This window comes from Sabethes cyaneus, chromosome 3 (genome assembly GCF_943734655.1).
Source record: "Sabethes cyaneus chromosome 3, idSabCyanKW18_F2, whole genome shotgun sequence".
Lineage (NCBI taxonomy): Eukaryota > Metazoa > Arthropoda > Insecta > Diptera > Culicidae > Sabethes > Sabethes cyaneus.
Genome location: NC_071355.1, coordinates 34943756 through 34969145, shown reverse-complemented (window position 1 = coordinate 34969145; position 25390 = coordinate 34943756). Strand labels below are relative to the sequence as shown.

The 25390-nt window shown below is 36.5% G+C and overlaps 1 protein-coding gene across 1 annotated transcript in view; it reads right to left on the bottom strand.

Annotated features, from left to right (window-relative positions):
* LOC128741991 (uncharacterized) overlaps positions 1-15749 on the bottom strand; it is a 72051-nt gene extending 56302 nt beyond the window's left edge. Inside the window, exon 1 of the mRNA XM_053838148.1 lies at positions 15690-15749. The gene's annotated coding sequence lies outside the window, so the exon portion shown is untranslated. The remainder of the gene's footprint in view (positions 1-15689) is intronic.
* Between the last annotated feature and the right edge of the window lie 9641 nt (positions 15750-25390).

Here is a 25390-nt window from a genome sequence, read left to right as displayed (position 1 = left end):
AAAGTGTTCGAAGTTTGAATCAAAGTCGAACTTTAACTTTTTAGTCAAGCAAAAGGGGCCGAAAAATAGGTAAGGGAAAGTCATTGAAGTAACGCTTATTAAGTATGGGACCGTTTTTCTTCACCGAAGCTGGCGGTTCCCTAATGCCAACAAACCACCAACACAGTAGCACATCTGCAATCCTTATGTGATGGAGAAGACTGTAAAAACCAGTAGGTACTGACTGGTTTTGCAGTAAAAGATTTTGCAGGTAAAAATTTTGTGAAATAAATAATTAGTGATTTCTGACAATAGATTTTAAAAGAAATCATATTTCTTCTTTGTTCCTATTTGAGATTATTACAGTCTAGTAATTAACAAGGGCGTTGGTATTGAAAATACCGTAAGTCATTTTAATTTATCGATGGCAGGACTTACATAAACTGCGGGTAACGAAAATTTCTTCCGCTAACTATACATATTGCTACCTTCCATCAGAAGTCAAGATATAAATAAACGGAGAAACAGTTGCTTTAAGCATGACTCTTTGATACGCTTCAATAATACATTCAAGTATGGAAACGTGCTTTTCGGCACCTGGTCGATTTGCCAAAGTGGCCGCGGCCGGCCGGTGCGTAATTCACCCCGTAAATTGGCAGTCTATGATGGCTCATTCAACACTGCTTTACGGCTAATCATGCCAAATTAGCGGTTCAAACAATCCTGTATTGGCCCTCTTTCTACGGTAATTCTACGGCGCAAGATGATACATGAATACAGTAAAACATACTAGCTTTAGCCTCCTGGCAGAAGCTTGATATACATAGGCAGGTAGGAAGGTACAGCTTGCAAAGATGATGTACACACAGTCGTAAGAGGTTAGTTCAAGCAACTGTACTCATGCCATTATGCCACCATTAAGGTGGCGTAATTTCGGCGCTAGCTTTTTTCCGCGATTATTGTTTCCCCGTGGACCGGTTGCGGTGATCGTTGGAAGCATGACCAACATTATTGTGCATTGATCACGTTGAAGCTAGGAAGAGCTGTAAGGTTTTGTTTTTGTTGCGTGTAACTTTAGGCTGGACTGTCAACGTCGCATTTTATTTGCTTGGTTTCAGCGATGAGGAATTCACAAACAGTTTACAGTAATTAAACAATGTTATGGTTGTTGTGCTTGTTTGGCCTGCCACGGCAGTCGGTAAAACATCGGTCAGATTGATGAAGAAATGGAAAAGAGAAGCAATAGTTTCCCACATTTCAATGGAAAACAGAAAAGCTACTGTCAAAGGCTAGTTCAAAGTGAATGGATTATCTGTTTCGCGTTGATTTAATTACGGCGGAATTTGCACGTGGATTATTTTTGTCTCGTAAAACATTCGGATTGGTGAGAGCAGCGAAAGTAAAAGTGTTGCAATAGATTTTTCTCGTGGATTAGCTATTCTTTAATATTGTTGTTTTAATTGCCTTAGTCTCGTTGAGAAGCATAGTCATATTTTTCTTTAGTCTCAAAATGTTACGTTAACCACTATAAATTTAAGGATTAGGATTAGGATTAGAATATTATTATAGGATGAGTTAAAAATGTGGTACAGGTTCGTAGTCATTCAATCGTTGATGTCACCGTTGCACAGTGGTCCAAAACCAAAGAAACGTGAGCATTACAGTTTTGAGTGGTAAAACTTATTTTCAGGTTTATGCAACCTTCGGCAAAGTTTCTTGAAATTAAAATTTCTGTCGTCTGGTGGAATTTAAATTTTGATCAACCCCTCTAATAGAGAAATAAAAAAATTGTTTTTCTTCAATTTCAATATAACACAATAGTATGTTCTGCAAAGTTTTAGAGCATATTATTACAAGAAATTTTGCTGAAGACAGTAACTTTCAATCTCTTCAGCGAAGATAGAAAAATCCTATTTCTTACATATGAATTGTTTAAATCAGTTTTTCTATTTTAGCTCTTGTTGTTGTTGTTGTATGACTTTTGCATGCTCTACAAAGTTATATAAATAGCAAAAATGCACAACTTTGCTGAATGTAACTTATCTCTACCTTTGCATGTTTAGAAATTGTAGAACTTTTAATATAAAAAATACCCTAATTTTGATCCCGAATTATTCGACTATGGGTAGACGGATACAAATGAAATCACTTGGATTTTATTGCTCTTTTTATCTAGTTTCTGATTCAAATGCTAAATAATCATACCACATTCGGAAAAATGAAAGTTCCCAGTTCGATACCTCAAATCTGCCTCGGATAGCACATGACGTCTGTGAAATCATGACAAACAGTAAGTCTCGCAGCACTAAGCATCTCAGCTTGCCTGTATCTCAAAACTTATCCAGCACCGAATAGAGCACATTAAAAAAAGACCGAAAGCTAATTATTCAAAAAAGGCCGCCTTGCCGTCATCAGTAATCGTAAGGAATTTCATTTTCCTCATGCGATAAACCATGCGCACATTTGGGCTCATTTGTTTGTAGAAAGTTCTCTCTCAACTAACCGCAACGGTGTGAAATCTCGTATAGCTAGCTAACTAGCTAGCTTAGCTAGCTTTAAATCTAGTGAGATAATCAGAGGTCTCTGAACTGTACGAACGGATAGGAAATAAAAAACTAGCAACAAACAACAAATGAACGGTAACGCGTGCAGTTCGGACTAAAATTGGAAGTGATCAACCCGCACCCTGTTTCAAGGGGGGAAAGATACGCGAAATTATAAGCAAAAGTTTTGCCAAATAAACAGACACCCAGGCAGACGGCTCGGCTGAAAAACGGCTCACGATTCCGTAATTAAAACTTTCTTATCTTTGCGCCCCACCGCACGTCTGGTTTGGGCAGGTCTCGAAGGCGCGTTTTTGTAAGGCTGTCTGAGCTCCGGCTAAGCCGATTGCGTTTACCGCTCCCATTAGGCGAAAGTTAATTTTTCATTTATTTTAATGCGTTGCGATGCTCGCGTACCGGAATCAGCAGGATGCATTCGTACGGTGCGTGTGCGCGCCACTGCTGTGTTTGTTGAAGGCTTTCTCAAGGAATAATGGTGTGGTGGAAATTTCTAGGCTCAAATTTATTGGATAATTAACTCGCTATAAGGAGGGGGATGAGTCAATTCGGAACGTAAGTAATAATTTTAGGCTTTAAATATACATGTCCTTTTATGGCTATGAAATAAAAATTGAAAAATATTACATTATTTCATATACCCAACAAGCGGCCTACAAGAAGCAATAAGAAATTCGCTCACTCAATATTGATACTGCAAAGAACGAAGTGCGGAATACAGAAAAACTCCTGGACGACCTCATGCTAATTAAAAATACTAGTCACAAGGATAATATTTACGAAATTTAATTATTAAGATTTATAAATTCAAATTTCTCGAAAATTTGAATCGGTTTTATTTCTAAACCTCCATTTTTCTGTGTATTAAATCACGAACGAAATGCAAAATGAACTTTGACTACTGTGTTTTTTTTATTTTCTTGCGTTGTGATTTTATTTTAAAACTCAAAAGCAGCTAAAGTTATAAAACTTGCATCGTAAAAAGAAGATCTTTTATACAAAAATTTTTAACATTAAGGTGAAGGTCGTCAGAGTCTAGCTGCTTTTTTACTGATTTCAGTACTTGTTGCCACTACCGTTTTGTTTATGCTATGGCACTTTTCCAGGAGAACAGAGTTGCTAGTAGCAGATAATAATCTGTTGTGAACAATTATAAAACGTAGAATCGTGGATCTATTTTTGCTGTTGTACTAGATCCGACAGTAATTCTATCACATAAAATGTTGTTTACGGTTAATTTTATTGTCAGTTAATATTATATATACTTATAATATCGACATTATACGACCCTTAATTTAATAGCGAAAATAATTGGTCAAGTTCATGCTCAAATGTTTACGTTGGCATCACTCCATATAAACGTCCGTTTCCTTGCCAACGTACAACAACGACGGTCGCGGATTCGGAATTGCAATCGAAACGAAGTGAAGTTTTTCCTATCAATTCAATTGAACAATTTGGGCAAAATGATTATAATATCTCTTAAAATAATTGTTCGGGTGGTAAATTAAAGTTTTTATGCCTCAAGTTAAGTTTCGCGAGTGATTTGACGACTGAAACGGCTGAAAAAAATAAATGAAAAACCGACGGCGAAAAAGTGAAAATATAGTGATGAATAGTAATTGGTTACTAATCTCAGTATTTAGTGTAATTAATGACCGAAAAAGTAATAGAACTTATAGAATGCAATGTTTAGTGCTTCGAGTTGCAAGATCTTATTACGGCTAGCAGATTAGTTGAACTAATTTTATATTTTTGTAATGGTTTCCCGAGTCCAAGGGAGCATGTTGGTACACTGAAGAAGGGAAGGGAAGGGTGATAGTCGGTGCCATGCTGACTGCCATAAATGTACTCTGACGACCTTGCCGTTAATGGAATCAATGGAAATGAAATTGAAGAATTCGGAATGCGGTCGCGGTTTGGCCAAAACTATGTGCAAAACTGTCTTATCGAACAAACAAACAATAAGGTTTTTTTTCACTCCACGACATAAAGCGCGTGTAAAAAAAAACATAATGTATTGCTATGTAATAGCGCCAATAAAGATGCCATAAAGGCAGACATCAATAAAACAAAATGTTGTCTCCTGAAGCACATGCCGTCATTCATTTGATTTGTTCGGGGTTTCCAGGTTTTACACCTGAGTAGTTATTGCAATAAAGGTCTGTTGAGAAATTTAATTATGCTAGTTTAATCAAACCTTGTGCTGGTGAAATAGGTACCTAGTCGTATCCTGGGAAAATTTCATCAAATTCACTCGACAGTTTCGTTTTTATTTAAAATAAAAAAATTAACAAAGTAAAGTCTAAATGCTACGTACCGTTTACGAAACTTGTTCTTTTTGTTTTTCTATTCAACAGACTTTACAGGCAATCAGTAGAGTACAAGGACAAAGCGGGCCTAGGGCAACGATCCTATTTGTTGAGTTTAATAGACAATACGATGACTGGCTTATGTACGACCTTGGCTTATGTACGACCTTCGAGGTCAACATGGAATGCCATAAATCGAGGCATTTATAAAAACAGCAAATTTGTTGACTAAAGTTTTTATGAGCGTAGAATACCTACGAAGATTGAATGAAAATAGAAATTGGTGAAGCCTGCAAGTCGTAGGCAAAATACGTATTTGTCGTAAATAAAATTAACAAAGGAATTTAATCTTGACAAACGTTTTTCTATCATACAGAGCAAATCCGTTCATGGATCCTAAAAATTTATACATTTATGAATAAAGTGGGACTAAATATGTAGTTCGTGTCCTATCATTCATGAATGCATAAGTTGGGCTGTAACTTTTATCACTACATGACTCCTATCAATGACTCAAAAGTCATGCTATTGATAAACGAGAAATCAATTGCTAATAGTTCCAAGGCCCGAAATGACGACTTGGCAAGAATAAGTTATTTTAGTGTTATAGATCTCAATTCTTCTTAGTTCGTCATAAAGTAACGAACATTCTGAACTGTTTTAGGAAAAGAAGTGAAATATAGAGATTTACAACATAACTTATTATTTTTATTAGGCTAATCGAATGGTACTGATATTGTGAATGGCAAAATTATAGAAATCCACTGTTAAATTTTGATGGACGGATTTAAAAACTGTTTTTTCTAACATATTACCATATTCACAGTAGTCAGTGGACACCGGAGATATTTCGGGCTGTCCGGGGGTATGTCAAAAACTAATTTTTTTCATCGCTTGTATTTGTATCTTTTTATGTCATGAAAATTTTATAATATTCGAATTTTATCGCAAAACTAGATTTCATCATCAGTCGATTGGTGACAAGCAGTGCTTAGAATTGGTCCCACCTGGACAGTTAATTATTTTTCGCGGTTTGCATATAATTTTTCCCAGATCTTCTAATGTTCGTTCTTTACAAAAACACATTTACTTGCTCATATGAAGTACAGTACAAGTACATGCAGTTTAAGGGGAAATGAACAATCATTAAATTTTTAACTTTATAATTAACAGTTTTTGGGTCCAAAACAGGGGATATTTGTGTTTTAAAAAATGTATTCACTGCATTTTTCTTACCAATCTGAACATAGCGAATATATTTTCATGAATAGAAATTTTTGTTTCAAGTAAAAAAACTGCTTTTGAAATTGACAGTGTCAATGATGACTGATTTCTCCTTAAAGAACCAAGCTATGAGACCTAAAATATCGGTCAAATGCAAGAAAATTAACTGACTGGTTAGACGAGCAATCATTTAGCACGGCAATGCATGAATGTATTGTATTGAAGGGTAGAAAACTGAGAAAGATAAACACTGTCAGCAGCTCAGTAGTCATGTCCATGGGTTGACAGATAAAAGAATACTACCTGCGGTAAAAGTGTATGCACCGAATACGTCTTATAGTCGCTTTCATGCAGGGTTGTCAATTATTTCGAGCACTGGTCGTCGAGAAACAACCGAGATATGGCCATTTCAGTGAAATCAGTTCTGGGAATGTTGTCAGTAACGTTCTACCTTTGTGGCCATTTTAAATCAAGACCGAAACTATATCAAAATAGATGTCAAACTTTTCAAAAATTAACGTGGCTTGAAAATCCTGAAGTTTCACATCCATATTGATTTGGTTTCGGTCCACTTCCACCGGGGTATCTAAAACCTGTTGCATAGCAAACTGCGGATCTGGAAATGCTTCCAGTGTCAGCGGCTTATAAAACCTTAAAGTTTGATACTCGAATTTAAATATGGAATGCCTCATGTCTAAAATGGTCAGAGCAATAGATGTCCAAGACGAATCAAAAAGATTCGTACAGAGTTACTGGGTCTCCTCGCATTGGAATTGTGTGAAGGAATACTGCATAGGATTCATACAGAATGTCTTGCTTATATAACCAAGATTCTTATATGAGAATCCAAGAGTTGAATCCGCGGGATACCTTTAACTCGGTACGGGAATCGCCTGCACTATGATCTAAAAGCAGGAATCCAGCTGTGTTAGTGAGGGGTTACTGGGACTGATTTCACGGAAATGACCGTAGCTTGATTGTTTCTGGACGGATCTCCAGCCTCTTTTCACCAATCGACTGAAAATTAGGTTTAATTTTGGAACAAAATATGAATATCATTAAATTTTCATACAGTCTATGCTGAAATTCAGTTTTTGACATACCTCCCAACAACACCGAAATATCTCCGGTGTCCACTGGTCACAGCGAATTTTGAAATATTTTAGAAAAACTAAATTTCTCCATTGAATGCAATCAGTTTCATCTAAAAATGTCCCATTTTGTAAATGTGATGGCCATTTGAATTTCGTCAAAATTTTGCCTGTCCAAAATAAAGTATGCGTTACGTCTGTCTAAAATACACAAATCACCCTATCTGGTAGTTTACCAAGAACATACTATCGAACAAAAATCGCAGTAAACCGCGACCGCGAACGGACTTGAAACACTTTTACGTCAATTCGTTTGTTTATTAGTTCACCAGATTGGGACCATTTAATTCTTTATTTTTGGAAGTAAGTAGGGCAGCTACAGCTAGCTACAGGTTGAGACCAATTTTGCTTTAGGTCAATAAAACTTTATGAGAATGTTTTAATTATGAGTTAATATTATGCTTCACCCACAAACTGCTTATTCCGGAAAACGTGTCGCCTCGGTGAATAGTTAAAGACTGTAGCAGAAAGTAAGGATGCAGTTAGAAACCGTTGCCATTTCGTTATCCTGAGCGGTATATTTTTTCCAGTAGGGTTTTTTTCAGAATGCAGAACAACGTCGAAAAATTGTGCACCAATAGAGTACAAAACCCCAATTGTCATCAGGAAAGTTAAAGAAAATGGAAGGTATAAGTGAAAAAACCGAAAACAGGTCGAAAAAATAGTCCTGTCCTTGTTTGAATGCGTTCACATTAAAAATCGATGCGTTGCGTTCACATTAAAAACCGATCAAGCGTCATACACAATTGACGTTAAAGTTGACCGGGTAAATTGTAAAAAAAAAGCAAAAAAACTTAAAGCGTTTCCTCTTGCTCAAGAGCTTTGGCAATATAGCTCATACAGAACTTACGTCTCTCCAGCACTCAAAAAAGACCATTTTAGTGAAACTGCCGAGCCAATTACCTCTTCTACAAACGTTTGTTTTCGTCAAATCAAAACAACAAGTTCATGGGGTGCGCGTCTTGCGCGTATGTCAAAATGAATAGAGTTACCAAATATCCAGATTAAAAATGAACACGCCCAATCTGAACGAGGTGTTTGTCATATTAGCGGGGGTTGAGTGTAATCGTATAACGAAGGCGTTCGACTAAAGGAAGAGGATTTCCTCACGGGATATGGTGCTGGACGGCTTCGTCTACGGCTGGTCTCCGTCTACTTTCCCGACATCGGCAATAAAAACCAGTGTTATAATCAGCTTTATGGATTGTCTCTTCGTAATCAACAGAAGATAATATAAGAAGGCCGATATTTTTCACCATTTCACTATTTTTTCAGATAAAATATGTGAGAATTAACATTTCCAACTTCCACAAAAAAGTGGAAATAGTTTGAAGCACAGTTCAAAATTTGTAGTATTTACTCTGCAACAGATTCGCTTTGTCATATTCAGAACATATGGGAAAACCAAAACGACTATTATTCTTAAGGGTAAACTCCAAAGATGTAAAATTCGTTCCAAAAGACATGAATCCCTTTAATGGCCCGCAAATTCGACCAATTGCGGAATTTTGGGTATGACCGAACGCGCGTCTTGGGAAACATGTCTGTTCAGCAAAAACCATTCAATAATTTGGAATAAACCAGAAAAACTTGTCGCTAACTTGTGTGCTGAAACTAATGAAGATCGTTCGCCAGTTTGTATACTATCAGGTAGGGTATGTTGCTGCTTCGTCGTAATTGCCTATTCCCGTCCTATCCAACACAAATTATTCAAAATATCAGCATTTTTATGACACACAATGCAGAACTAGTTATTCCGTAATATTTTAGTTTGTTGTCTATCATACGCGATCAATCAAAGTGAGCTGAGACCTATTTAAATGCTTTTTATCATCAAAGAAGTCCTGCCAGCCAAATTTCCTACGTTTTTTCATGCGACGAAGAAGAAAATGTCGACTAATCGTTTTAATTTTCGTCATTCATAAATAAAAATGACTCCAACAACGCATTGTCGTTGTTCTGCAGCCGGGAAAACTTGCATGATCAGCAGAAATTTTTACAGAATAACATTTGTCATGCCGGCCTACACAAATAAATGCGCGCTTATTTTGTAAACATTGTTGTGATTTTTAGTTCGGACGATGAAAAATTTTGATGGACGGATTTTAAAACGGTACGACGAATTTAAGAAATAAAGTCAGTTGCGTGAATTCAATAATATGCTTTAATAAACGCTTTTCAGTGATTTCAAAGTTCACGGATCGGAAGATACGTGTGTTACTGTTACTTACTACGAAGGCAATTAGGAATAAACCCTAATAAATTTAGACCAAATTCTTTCGAAAATAATGGGTAAGATAAGACAAGAGCGGCGGGTAAGACGTCAATGTTTATCTGATCGTCAATCCAATATAAAGCATTAAAAGGCACAAAGTATTTTACAAACAAATTTAACACATATTTTCTCAAGACCATTAACACTGTGGACTACTAGGACGGATTTAGCTAAAGCTAGGTTGAAACTACTCAAAATGCCCTTAAAGTGTACAAACTCAAATTTCGGGCAAAAAAATTAAACCAATTTTGGCTACTTGCTACCGATAATTGATTTTTTTCTGTCACAAATAACGCACTTTTAAGTTCCTACTACCAATTTTTTGGTTGAAAAACTTCTCAAAATCTGAGTTTGTACACTTTAATGGCATTTTGTGTAGGTTTAACCACTTTGCGGGTAAACTTTTTTAAGAGTGTACACAGCTGATATCGAATTAGGTACATAAATTAGATAATTTTCTCAGAAAGAAAAATTTGATTACGATCAACCAGCGCACAATGGGCAAAAACGAGCTCGTAATCCTAAGAATTGGAAGCCGCTGGTTTGGAATCTTACAACATACCTATTCTTATGTAAAAAATGCAAGAAATCGATTGGTGATCGTTTCGTCCTGCGCAGACTTCGGGAAGTGGTCCATTTTGCCCTATTTTCCCCAAAGATCATGTTAAAACCTAATTAAACAGTATAAAAACTTAGTTGCCGTTCGTGAAACGAACTCAAATTGCTTCCAAATTTTGTCAAAACATCAGAAGAATTAAATCCCATCCATTCCATACTGTGCGAAATGCAGTTAATTTTGTCCAATTCACCCCTAAATACATAGTAAAACCTAATTAGAGCGATTAAAACTAATTCAAAGACAGAGGAATAAACTCGGATAGTACCAATTTACTCGAAAGACATCTGGAGAGTTGATTGTCATCGATTTAGTACCGTGATGAATTCACAATCGGTTCGTTTTGCCTGATTCTCTCTCCTAGATCTACAAAAACACGTTCATTTGCGTAAAAATTCGTAATTTTTCAACTATGGTGTTTTTGGAGAAGTTTATCAATAAAATACAGCGCATCTTTTCAAACTATCAAGGTGACCTTATATTCATCTATCAAGGTGATACAACGTTTTGTTTTTTTGAATACGTCCAAAAAATTTTTTTTCTTCAGAAAAATTATAGAACACAGTAAAATAAGCAACTTTGCTGAATATAGTAACTATCTATTTTTTGCTAGTTGCGAGATATAATGATTTATTTAAAAAGTAAATATAAAATTCAATTCTGCTCAATAACTCCTCATCCAATTAATTTATTGCTTTCAACTGTTCTCCAAAGTTATTCAGTATGATAAAATACCCATTTTTTGAAGACTATTTTTACCTTGGAGTTAGTTTTAATCGCTTTAATTAGGTTATCTATGTATATGGAGGTGAATTGGGCAAAATGGACTATTCTTGCATTTCGCACAGTATGGAATGGATGGAATTTGATTCTTCTGATGTTTTGACAAAATTTGGAAGTAATTTGAGTTCGTTTCACGGGCGCCAAAAATTTTTTTATGCTGTTTAATTAGCTTTTATCTTGATTTTGGGGGAAAATGGAAATAAGTACCGTGACCGTACCTAATTCTGCGCAGCTCCTAATTCTGCGCATTTATCTTTATATAAATATTTTTTAGCATTGTGCATAACTATGATCATTGCGTTATTTTTTTATAAATGTCTATTGAATATTACGCCATTATTCACAAACGGACCATAATATTTGAGAGCGAAATAATTTAACGTGAAACTGAAAGTATTTTATATGATAAAAAACATCGCCGTTAGCACCAACGCTAAGATTGTCCTTCTAGAAAATTAACAAATTTATGATCGAAATTCTTTGCAATGATCAAATTATCCAGCATAATTAGAAAGAATAATTAGTTTTGGTCATGTTTTAGACCAAAAGAGTGATTGCATGCATTGCTTTCCTTAGAAAAATGCGATGCAATAATGCGCAGATTTAGGCACAGATTTTTTATTCATGTTCCAAATTCTGCGCAGTAATATATCCTACGAAGAAATCGCGAAAGAATACGCAACCTCACCCAAATGGTTGAGGTATAGAGGCATGAAAATTCAAGTAGCATCTTTAACTTGCATTGATTGGCATCCTGTGCTGTGTCTCGGGGTCCGAACCTACGAGCGCCAATTCCTGAAACCATGTCTTCTATTTTTTTTAATGTCTAACCGCATGGGGCTGTCAGAGAGTGGGGAAGTGGTTTCTATATGAAAACACAATTTTTAATATTAGTCTAAAGTGTAATGTTCAGTATGCAGAAAACCCGAATCAATTCGCCCTTCACGTTACTGAGAATAACATATTTAAAATGAGGCAATCAAAATGATAACAATATTCCTTTGCCACCCGGACAGCACAAGAAGGCCGGATCATGGATTTAATTATGGTAATGGCTAATGCCGGATTTTTTGGTGTGCTTTCAGCGTATAAAGACATAAACAACATGGCAGGAGTATTTATTTTCACTTTTTGGGTGCGCAGAATTAGGAGTAAACACGCGCAGAATAAGGAACATGGGTAAGAAAGTGCGCAGAATTAGGCACCGTGGATAAGTTTACAAAACGAAAAATATACTCAATTGTTGGTCGACTTATAATTCCCATATTTTTTACCAGATATTCTAAACCGTAGCACTACTCGTTCAGTCTATCCACGTTGTTAATTTAAATCTAGGATACTTAGAATAGTGGAAGAATCATAAAAATGTCTTAACTGCGCAGAATATGATACGTTCACAGTACACGTTATTATTTTCCATGCAAAACCCTACGAAAAGAACGACAAAAACGAAAGCAAATTTTTTTGCCGATTTTCAGAAATTCCATTGTTTGAATTTCCATATCTGTTCCATGCTAGAAGCGTTCAATCCGCTCGTACACTCATTTTTCGAGTTCTTTAGGCTGTAGAGCCCACAGGCACAATTAATTTTAATCCCACAAATTATTTTTTTGCCCCTTGATTTTTCAAGCCAATTTCAAAGGGAGGGGGGGGGGGGAGGAGTGAGGGGGTTACAAAAACTTCAAAAAATATTTGTAATGGCCTTATCAAAATTGAGTTAAACCAGAAATAACTATGTCATATTTAAGATTATTTACGTTCAATTTGTTTTGAACATAATTGAAACGTATCAAAAAATTTCCTTTAGAAATTTCCAATATCCATCTATTAGTGCACATCAAGCAGTTATGCTGCACAATATTTAATTCCTTCATAAGGACGTAGATAATAAGAGCTAGGGTATGTTGCTACTTCGTCGTAATTGTCTATTTCCGTCCTATCCAACACAAATTATTAAAAATATCAACGATTTTTATGACACTCAATGAAAAATTAGTTATTTCCTAATATTTTAGTTTGTTGACTGTCATACGCGATCAATCAAAGCGAGCTGAGATTTATTTAAATGCCTTTTTTCATTAAAGAATTCCTAGCAGCCAAATTTCCTACGTTTTTTCGTGCGACGAAGAAGAAAATTTCAATTTCCGTCATTCATAAAATGAAAATAACTCACGCAACTCCAATCGTTATTCTGCAGCCGGGAAAACTTGCATGACCTGCAGAAATTTTGCAGAATAACATTTGTCATGCCGTCCTACACAAATACATGCGCGCTAGCTTCGTAAACATTATTGTGATTTTTAGTTCGGACGATGAAAAATTTTGATGGACGGATTTTAAAACGGTACGACGAATTTAAGATACAAAGTCAGTGGCGTAATTTCAATCAAATGCTTAATTTATTGCTTTTTAGTGAATTCAAAGGGCACGGATCGGAAGGTAAGTGTGTTTGAGTCAAATCAGCAGCAGAGCTTTTGGAGTATTCATTGAATCCACCTAAGAAATGATGAAAATTAGAGTGGCTTTCCTTACTACGACGGGAATTAGAAATGAACCCTACTTGTACAACTTTTGTTCTGTAAAGTGTTCCATCATTCACTTATTTGACGCCAAGGTAGATATTTGCATTGGGCTTTGACGATAAAATCAATATTAAAACAGGAATAGAAGTGACACATTGGTTTTTGTTTTGTGATCAAAAAGTAGATATTTTCGGCTCAAAGTGGGTTGTTCCGGATTCCGGATTTTGTTTACCAAAAAATTTATGAATTTTTCTGTGTGGACAGTGTTGACAAATTTTTCACCAAATTTTGAGGATCCGTTCAGTGGTCCTTCATAATTCGCTGATTATCTTCTACTCGTTTAGTAGCCGACAACACCGAACGTCGGTATGTCTTGAAATTTTGAAAATGCACCGCAACGAACAGTTTTTAATTGAACTAAAATAATAGTAAATTTATAATAATCAGATGTCTGTCGTACTGCGAAAGACCACCTGATAAATCAACAATCTTGCGCGATGATTGAGTACTACTGTTAACTGCAATTTATCAATTGAAATTACTTATGCAGTGATTAACACATTTAATGGCTGTGCTAGTTGTTTGCGTTCCCGTACCTTCCTACAATAGAAATGCTAATTCAACGGTAAACATCATGTAACTACTGTAAGAAGAGTAATCATCAAGTGTATAATTAACATCTACTTGTTTATGGTTATTCAAAGGTAGTCAGTCATAAAGCAATCCTATTCGAGTACTTATCCAATGGGATTCCTAATTTGCATTTTTTTTTCCATTCTTTGAAACAACCTAGCCATTGTTCCGTGTCTTTCGTTTGTTTGCATTGCTGGCTTTCTTCACTTTCACTGCACCCTTTCAGTAGCAAAGTCCGTCGATTAACTGGTTATTCCTACGGTTAGATTCCGCGCACATTGTCACCATGTCACTAATTGGCGTTATCAACAGTTCACTTTCACTGAGTGCGAGCTTCGAAATCCTTGACACCGATTCAATCCGCCGTATCCGGTTTTAAAGACCTGTTCCGTTCGTTCGACTCGTAGACGTGTTCCTAGTTCGGGGGACAAGGTCCACACCACACTTTCTACAGCACGTGGTCGAACAACAACGATTTTCGCTCGATGAATATTGAACACACAGACTCGCCTCTCATCAAACATCTCTTTCGATTTTAAGTTTCACCGACTAAACATCAAATCTTTCACGCAGCACGCACCGGTTGGCACGCTAACTATTCCAATTCCAGGCGCATAGCACTTGCTTTACGTGTCTTCAGCACTACTGATTTCAGCCGTTGGCCCGGAAGATATAGGTCACTATGGCCAGTAAACAACCGAGCCGGATCGACACCCCGATAACAGCGGCGAAAGAGAAGATGCGCAACAAGCTTGGCCGATAATCTCCCATAAATAATTCAGGTGCTTCACTTGGACGCGGCGCTGGAAAAAAACCGTAAAACTGAATTTGCCGTTTTTCACCTTCCTTCTTCATTTTCGCGTTGATTAATATTGCTTTTCATCTATATATTTTCGTTGGCCTCATCCCGACACTACAGATATTTATTTCCGAAAAAAAAAACGAACGAAATCGGACAAAAGATTTGCTTGATTTGTTATTTTCCTATCAAACACTTTGCACACCCCGATGATGGGTTCAATCCGTTCGTTCGCGATCGTAGGTCCAATCATTCGGACCCCGGGAAGAGAAGAAATCGATTAGTTCGCACTCCACTTGGTTGCTTGTCTGGCGCGACGGTGTGTCTTCGGATCGCACCGCAACGCACCTTGCTCACAGTTTTCTCGAAATTTTCACTTGCTGCATAGGGGATGTAATTGTAAAACAGTCGATGAAAGCCTATTTACTCATTTCCTGGGTGCCAAAAACATGCAGGCTGGAAATTCGAACCGCACCGGCCACCGCAGCCGGTAGCTGGGTGTACTCCCGAGCCGTGTGTGAGCCGTGCCCCGAATTCCCGACCGGGCAGAGTAATTAGCACTTTTGGGAAACTTTTCAACGTAAATTAGTGAATGAAAGCAGCATCCTTCCTGTTTTTTGGGGTGTGTCGTCGCACTTATTGGAGTACTGTCTGACTGCATTTTAATTAAATTTAATCCCTTGACGAGTAGTTTTAATTTAAATCTCTTAAGCAAAATAGAAATATCCTCCTTTACGCATATTTTCCAAATAAAATAAAATTAAAATAAAGATTTGATTGGTAGTTAAAAGCACACACACAAAACATCACCGGTTTGATCGAAGAGAAACTTACACGAAGTTATCAAAAAATCACACTGTTTTGTCTAATATTTTCCGTTTTTTAGCTCTGTTGATAATTTTAACACTTTCCGCTAATATCGTTGTTCGAACAAGATCCGTTTTTTTTCTTTAAAAACTTCAAAAAAATCGTCGCGTACCCGCTCGAGTCAAAGATTGCACTTGTTCGCTGCGCTGGTGGCTGCTCCGCGAGAACTCGACCGTCAGTGTTAAAAAATAATTTCAAACTAAATGAAGTGTACGTTGATTTGTTCCGCTAACTGGCCTCTGGAGCCGCTGCCCGAGTCCACACCGGGGTGGTAGGCTGTGGTAGGGAAACCACCACTCACTCGCCCGGGTGGCTCTCTCCCACTTTCTTTTCTTTCGCTCTCACCGAGCCCGCATATCGCGTCGCGTGCACTGCTGCAGCCGGAATCGAGCTCGGGTTCGATGGGAAGAGAGTGATCGTGCGCGCTTGTCCGCGTGCACCTGAAGCGCGTTTTGATATCCGGTACGGGTCTCGTGAGTTGAGCCGGGGTCCACCAGCATCAGCAGCATGAGGTGTGGTTGCGTAAACACGGATCTCCCGCGGCTTTCGGTGAGTGACTCACTCATTCGACCGTCGGCTGAAGGTCACTCGGAAATTCCGTTCGGTTCCATGGCATGGATGGGGTGAAGTTTCACTTTCATTAAGAGTTCGGCTCTCGTTCGGGCCGGAGGAGCCACTCAGTAGAGTGAGTGAAACGATCGTGTGGTAGATCGTAAAAGCACTCGAAGGGGAGTTTTTAGTTGATCGTCGCCGGTTCGGTTTCGTACTCGTACATATTTCGATCCTCGTACTCAGCGATGATGCTCTGATGATGCTGCTGACGACAATGTTTGTGCACTGATTAATCATGTAATGCGCGAGAAAGTTTTACCGAAGATTGCCATACAGGGCGGGCGACTTTTGAGTGGGTGGCGGCAATCCTAGCGGATTTGCGACACTACTGGCGAAATAACTGGCTCGTCAGGCATTACGTTGCGTTGGCCGCACGTGTTGCAATCTGTAATGGTGTTTCTGTGGCTTGCACAAATATAATTGATGTATGTATAATTTAACGTTTAAACTCTTTTGGTTTTCTTCGGATCCTGGTTGGGTTACAACATCGAATGACTAAGGCGATTTGTACCATGCGGATCTAGGTTGCCGATTGACGTAGCTTGTTTGGAATTTACACTTCTGTGCGACAACTGGTCAAAATAATTTTTTATGGCCTAAATTTTATTACAACCAATGCGGATCGCGAAATTCGACCTACATTCGGAGAATAAAGTTTAAATTCTGCTCACATATATATTTGCAGCCACGGTATAGCATCTCGAGAAATTAAATTCGGAATCGACAAATTTAAAATCCGATATGCAATTGAACTTGAAATTGAACTTGACACTAAACAGACTAAGACTTTACTTTAAACTGGGCACGGACATGAAATTAGACGCGTAGTTTTACTTGAAATTAAAATTAACATCTTTCGTTTTATTCTCTCGCACGTTTTACCTCTGTTCTATTCCACTTTTTCTCTTTTCCAGTCCCGTTTTCCATTTTTTTATTCCGTTTTTCTCCTTTTCTGTGCCGTTTTCATGGTTTTGGTTCCCACTTTGCATCCGTTTTTCGTCTTTCTTCTCGTTGTCTTTTTTTCGTTCCGTGTTTTCTCATGTTTTTCACTTGTTCTTTGTTATTTTTTCCCGTTTCAGTCTTTTATTTTCTCTTTGTCACTTTTTTCCGTTTCCAATTTTCGTACGTTTGTACTCCTTCTCTTTTTGGTCTTCGTCTGTCCTATTTCCCCTTTTTTGATGCCTCAGTTTTTCGTCTTTTCTGTATTTTTATTCTGTTTTTGGCTCCCTTTTTCCACTTTCCTCTCCCGTGTTTCTATTTCGTTTTACCTTTCTCTGTAGACCATTTTTCCTGTTGTTTATTTCTTCTTTGTCTGTCCATTTTCCAGTTTTTTGTCCCTTATTTCTCCTTTTATATCCCGTTTGATCTCTTTTCCCCGTTTTTCTCGTTTCTTTCATTCTCTCTCTCTCTCTCTCTCTCTCTCTCTCTCTCTCTCTTTCTCTCGTTACTCTTATTTTCTCTTTTGGTTTGTCTTGTTTTCTGTTCCGTATTCTCTTTTTTGTTTCGTCTTTTTTTCTACTCGCTGTTTCCTCTTTCTTTGTTCCTTTTCTCTTCTTTTCCTGTCCCGTTTCCTGACTCGGCAATTTTCTCTGTTTCAATTTTTGTCTTCCGTTTTCCCCGTTTTTAATCTTATTATGTCCTGCTTTACTCCTGCTTTCCTTTTTTCCTTTTCGTTCCATCTTTTTGCCTGCTGCTTTAATTTTTGCTCTCCGTTTTATTTTCTATTCTGGCCCGTTTTTCCTACATTACTGTTCTTGTTTTATTAATTTTCTTTGGGGTTGTTTTTCCTTTTCTCACGTTTTTCTTCTTTTCTCTACTGTTCTTTATTTTTTTCTACTCAGTCTCATCGCTTTTTCTCTCTTGTTTCGCCTTGCTTTTCCTCTTGTTGTTTCCTATTTTATACTTTTTTTGAATCTCACTTTTTTAAAGTCTCAATTTGATGGGGGAAATGGGGATGGGGATGGGGATGACTCATACATTAACCAAGATCCAGAAACTATCTCCACAACGAAACAAGATAGAAAGATATTCGCTTCTATTCTATTCGCAATTTTATAGCTTAAAGTATTTTAGTAATATTGCTGAAGGCAAAATTCCTCTATCTCAAACCGTATCAATATTAAAGCGTTTTTTTTCAGAATTAAGTTAGGGTGATTCTGTTATTTAGCGATTGTTCTCTGCAATATCTTTATTTTGCATTTATCGCAAAACATTTCTTTAGATGATTTTTGATGGTCAATAAGACGCAAATTGCGGTGAAAAAAGAATTTGGCTCTCTACCTTACTTCTACACTTATATCAAATTTTGTGTTAAAAATAGACTTTAAAATGGTCTGTTAGTGTCTTAGAAAGGTGCAAGCAAAGTTAAAATCAGTCGATTACGTTTGAGAGAACGCAGTTTTCTCAGCATAATAGCAAAAAATTGGAGAGAAGATTTTTGTCTACTTCAAATAAATCAACTTTAAAAAACCAACTTTAAACACCTTTTAATAACTTTCAACACCTTTTAATAAATCAACTTTAAACACCTTTTAACAACTTTCAACATATTTAAATATATAAATGTGAACGTGTTGCGCCATAACTCTGTTTCATGACACAAGTGGGGGTTGACAAGAGGCGGGTGGTCCCTAAAAAGGCAATTAAAGGAGAGGCCCAAATAAGTGAAAGTGGCTGCGATTATCTTGCACTAAACCTCTTTTTGGTTGACTTGAGCCTTATAGTGAGGTTAGGCATTAATTTTTTGTAACGGTAGTCTTTCAAATAAACGGAGGGAATCGTATCGTAAAATGTGTTTTAAAGGGATTACCTACGAATGGCCGAAACACAAATGGCCGAATCACGAATGGCCGAAACACAAATGGCCGAAACACAAATGGCCGAAATAACAAATGGCATAATATATCTAATTGCCGAATCACGAATGACTGAATCACAAAAGGCCGAAACATGAATGGTCGAACTTCATATTTGGCCGAAAATATTCACGGCCTTCAACCTGCACATACGTTGGGTACACGCTGTCTTTACTCGCTGCCGCTCGTTCGGATTTAACTAAGGGATAATCTCTACTAGTCAGTAAACCTAGGAAAACCGGTATTTCGGTATTGGCGTGTAAAATACCGGTAGTACCGGTAAAATACCGGTATTGGCAGATTATTCGGAATCAATAGTAATGTCGATGTTTTTCAGTAAATGTCTCTATTTTCAAACTTTAGTTTCAGTATTGTTCCTTAGCAAAGTAGAATTTAAGCAGATATAATACCCTTAGTGATTTATTTCTCTTGCAAGATTTTATTGCCAGCGCTTCCAACGATTGAAAAAACTTCTGTTTTCATCAAAATCTGACAAACGGCTCTGAGCCCATGAAGAATTTTTCTTTCATTTTTTCAGCTTTATAGTAGGGAAACCCGCTTTTAACTATTTTTAAATGTCCCGGTATTGTAGCTTCCAGCATCTTAAATGCCCCGGTCTCCTATTGTCTCTTCTCGAATTTTTCTGCATCCCCAAAGCAGAACACTTGCATAGCGTCATCCTCTTTCATAGATATCTCCTCTTTTCTATTATCAATCCCACTAATCGCAGAGCTTGGAAATTTTATCTGCTTGTTTGATCAATGTATCACTCGAAATACTTGAAAAATATTCCAAAGTCTTTCCTGGCAGATCTTTTAATGGCCCAAAAAGCGTAAATATTCCCATATTCTGACTAGGGCTCGGCATCCTCGAAACAAATAAATGAAGCTGACTTTCTCTTATCGTTTTATACATGAAGCGATTTATTTCATTTGATGAACAGAACGTTTTAAGCGACCTTCAGCTGAAGCTAGTGACTATTTCAAATGACGATGATTGACAGTCAGGCACGATTTGTCGATGTTAAGGAGGTTAATTATAATATGCGCTAAATTGTAGGAAATGTTACTTAAATTTAATTCAATTGCATCCTAAGTTGCTGGCTTTCTACTGAATATTTGGTAGACATTTGACAACTGAAACTTTAAAATCGGTCGACATGATGAAGTGAAAACCGTTTTATTCAGGTTGATTGAAGCCAGTTTTAAAACGAAGCAACGTTGCTTCAGTTGAAACTAAAGCTTCATGACTTCATTGTTGAGTAGTGATTTACTTATAAGCGACGTTGCTGGGCCCTGATATAGTTTTCTAAATTCGTTATTTGAGAACTTCAAATAATTTAGGGGCTATTAAATATCAAGTTGTTCATAAATAAATTGAAACGCGACGTCTAGTTCTTACAATGAAACTTTTTACGGCAAAGATGCTCTACTGTGCCTTAAACGGGCTCTACTAGAGCTATAATTATTTGACCCACAATTTCACCTTCTTCATTGTTAGTAGTCGCAGAATCTCGTGAGCATTAACACCAAGTTGTTTTTCTATGAGTTTTACAATCTTCCATCAAACTTAGTTCTTCTTCGAATAAGGAGTTTGAAAAAACTATAAAATTAGAAAATACCGGAAATACCGGTTTTTTGCTTTGCCAAAACCGGTATTTCGGTATCCAAAAATTGGTCGGTATTACTGGTTTCGGTACTACCGGTACTACCGGTTAGATAGTCCTAATCTATACCCTATAGTAAACAGTTGTGTTGCTTATTTTGTTGGATTAAAGTTAGTAGTTAACTGCTTGTCAATTCTTGTTTTTATTGAATAGTTATTTAGGAATTCCGAAAAAATTCGACTTATCGTGATTCGGCCTTCTGTGACTGTGGTTGAAATTCGGCCATTTGGATTTCGGCCATTCGTGATTCGGCCATTTGTGTTTCGGCCATTCAGTTCCAGCCCGTTTTAAAGTACCAGGAATGTAATAAGACACTTATTAGGTTTACTTACTAAGCCAAGGAACCCGCGCGTTGAAGCAGATTAGTGTGTCACTTCTTTCAATATCCACTATCGCTGGCGGAATTGAGTTATTTTTAGACACAAATTGTGTCTCGTTCCCGCTTATTGTCAATTAAGCGAGAAGTCAACAATGCCCATTCTTGCCTGAGTGAGTGTGTGAAGTATAGTATCCAACGCTTACTCCACTGACGCAAGCCTACGACAAACAGCCGCTAGTACTCTGTATATACATTCTGCCCTGAATCATCTAGAAAATATTTGCTACTGACACGATCAATAGGCCTCGTACCCTATAATAAACGTAAATCATTCGCGCTTAGGGAAATAAACAACCATCAATCATCTATACTATATCTACCAAAATAAAAAATAAGACGCAGAGTATGTCTTGCTTTTCTGAAACTAAGGTACAGAATTTTACGAAAAGCTTTTTTCCTTCACCTATCAATGACGCGGATCATCACAGAGCTGCGAGTGGAACAAAAGTCAATAGAGGGGAAAATTTTAAAGGTTTTTCAGGGGGATGTTTCAAATTCGCGGAAAAAAAAAGATGAAAAAATTTATTCAAAATGTGTAAGGTCTCACAAAATGGGCAATAATTTTTTTGTTGATTTAGGCATTCCGGGAAAACTCGGCCTTTCGTGATTCGGCCATTCGTGATTCGGCCATTCGTGATTCGGCTTTTCGCGTGATTCGGCCTTCTGTGACTGTTGTTGGAATTCGGCCATTTGGATTTCGGCCATTCGTGATTCGGCCATTTGTGTTTCGGCCATTCCGTACCAGCCCATGATCATAATGATGATGGATTATGAATCATACCACGCAACCATTCAAAATTTAAAGTTGATACCATTATCTGCATTACTCGCTGATAAAAATATATAAAAAAGGAACTTTATACCTTTAGGGAGGTGAATCAGTATTAGTCATGCTAGAATCATTATCTAACGCGAACACTATAACATTTGTGTTTAAAATAAATTATATCAAAAAAAGGTTTTTTTTTCACCCGGATAATCGAGTCTAAAACCCGGATAATCGAATCCCCGGTTAATCGAATCCCTGGATAATCGAATCCCGGATAATCGAGTCCGAACTGTATTTCATTTCTTCGCATGGCAAAATAGTAGGGTTTATTTCTAATTCCCGTCGTAGTAAGTAAAGCCATTCTAATTTTCATCATTTGTTGGATGGAAATAATGAATACTCCAAAAGTTCTTGTGTTGATTTGACTAAAACACACTTACCTGCCGATCTGTGAACTTTGAAATCACTGAAAAGCGATTATTGAAGCATATTTATTGAAATTACGCAACTGACTTTATTTCTTAAATTCGTCGTACCGTTTTAAAATCCGTCTATCAAAATTTTTCATCGTCCGAACTAAAAATCACAACAATGTTTACGAAGCTAACACGCATGTATTTGTGTAGGACGGCATGACAAATGTTATGTTGCAAAATTTCTGCAGGTCAGGCAAGTTTTCCTGGCTGTAGAATAATGACAATGCCTTGCGTGAGTTATTTTCATTTATGAATAACCAAAATTAAAACGATTAGTCGACATTGTCTTCTTCGTCGCACGAAAAAACCTAGGAAATTTGGCTGGTAGGACTTCTTTAATGATAGAAAGCATTTAAATAGATCTCAGCTCACTTTGATTGATCGCGTATGATAGACAACAAACTAAAATATTAGGGGCTAACTAGTTTTGCATTGTGTGACATAAAAATGCTGATATTTTTAATAATTTGTGTTGGATAGGACGGGAATAGGCAATTATGACGAAGCAGCAACTTACCCTATTTTAACCAGGATGCTTTCTTATTAAATCAACCAGAAATCCTTTTCCGCAAATAAAGCAAAAGATGACTCTATCTACTGGCTGCAGTTTCTTGGGAGTCCAAAATTCAATGAGATTAATCTTTTGTAAGGCGTTAGTACTTATTATAAGCTAAGCAATTATCAAAAATCTGCTAACTGGTCTGAAGGTTATTGAGGAATCACAACGGGCGAACAGTACCGCAGGATTTTTTATGATATGCAGCAACATTTTATTGCATCAACTTTACGTAGTCCTACGTTAACATGCGCTTGAGTCTTGAAAAACCACTTACTATGCCGATAGACTAATATAATATACGTTGTCATATACATCTGTGTAAAATTCCTTACAAAAACCCGAATTAATCCACCTAGCGGCGTGACCTAGCCTTTCTACTGCCACTATTTAATTTCTCAGGAACATCTATAATTAACTTGACTATATTTTTAAATATGCGTTCCGTATTCCTCAAAATCCTTATTTGCCAGTAAAATTCACAACGTATTGCGTAGAATAATTATATTTCTTTCCTTGGGTGCGTAAATACTTGTAAGCGTCATTTATGTTACTTGATGAACACCTTATTTAGTTATATAATATTTACGTGATTTGTCGAGAAATAATGTAAACACAAAAGATAATTTTTACAGACTTGAATGAATATATATAGAAAATTAGAAATTAACCTTCTAACGGGTCTACGGACGGCCTTAACTTTCGGGCTTCAGAGCCATATACGAAACTTGAATTTTTTTGAATTGACAATATGAAACATGTGTTCATAGCAAATTTTTTGATATTTTGATATTAACACCATGCATTCAAAAGTTAGCATCTTTGAAAAACAAGTGTTCAGAAAAATTATTATTATACTTCGCTTTTGAAGAAAAAGGATATCGACAACAAAATGATTAATCTCAAAATTCTACTATAAGTTTGCTTGGCCTCAATTTTGCAATATATCTGAATTAGAAAAAATAACTAAATAGAGCATTAGATATAAAAAAGAGAAATTGAACTTTTTCTTAGCTGGCGCTCTTTCACATAATTATTTTTGCATGAAAATCAAAACTTAAGCTTCTTTTGAATGCACCTTCATGAAAAGATAGTCATTAGCATGACCGCATCGTTTTTACAATGTTAGATGGTTAGGAAAACAAAATGAGGTCGAAAAATAGTGCAAAAGCTGCTCCATTAACATGCTTGAGAATGGGAAATATGATCGATATGATTTCCAGTGCTTGTCATTTTTGATTTATTTATTAAAACATGATACATGACATAAGACATCTGTCCTTTAAAATGTCACTAACGAAAATAAATCTTACAAAGTTACTACCGTGCAACGTTTACTTCCTATTTTTCATATAACATTTCTAAGCTCTAGTATCTATTGGTTGAAAAGAGCATCTATTGATGCGCAGAATTTGTTTGGAATTTGTACAAATTTATTTGGAAAAATCAACTCACTAGTATTTTTGATTCTATACACCACTATACCTACATGCTTAAATAAACTGCTTTTCTTCGCTTTTTGCTTTTCTTGTACAATTGTGAGTAACAGCAAGTGAAGAAAATGACAATTGAAATCTGAAATCAAAGAGAAGAAAAAACTTTTCGATTGAATATAATATTTATTTACAACAGATACGTAGTTCACCTACGACGTGCAGGCTTCATCAGTGTCTTATTTCAAAGCGTATACGTATCTGTCGCGAATAAATATTAAATAGTGGAATTTAGTCGGTAAAAGTTTTTTCTTTTCTTTAATTTTAGAGTTCGTATTCCACTAAGAGGCTTCAAAAACTTCAGACAATTGACATGATTCTCACTTTTCTTGAATTTCATTGCAAATTTTAAAATTGCAAATTGTCATCACATACATACACACATACATACACATACATACATACATACATACATACATACATACATACATACATACATACATACACACATACATCACACATATCTCATACATTGAATACAATCAACATTTGATTGATATGTTTTGATTTCACACGTTTTAACGGTTTAATATACGGTGCTTAAGTGTTAAAGTTTGAATAACTTTTGAATGAAGCATCAGATTTTAAATAACTCGGTTTCATTTGATAGATCTCAGCAGTAATTTACAAATAATCATAAAATGTGTGATGTTTTTCATTGAATTAATTCTTAAATGCTACAAAAATATTTTTTTAATACTATTTTTTCACATTTCTTTATGTAACTTTCAAACAACAAGTCCAATCATCATGAAATTTGAAAGTTAAGGGTTTGTAAGGCTCCTCTTTCATATGCAATCAATTTTGTTCAAATCGGTTAAGGGATCTATGAGATAATGAAGTCCCATATTTTTCGTATTTT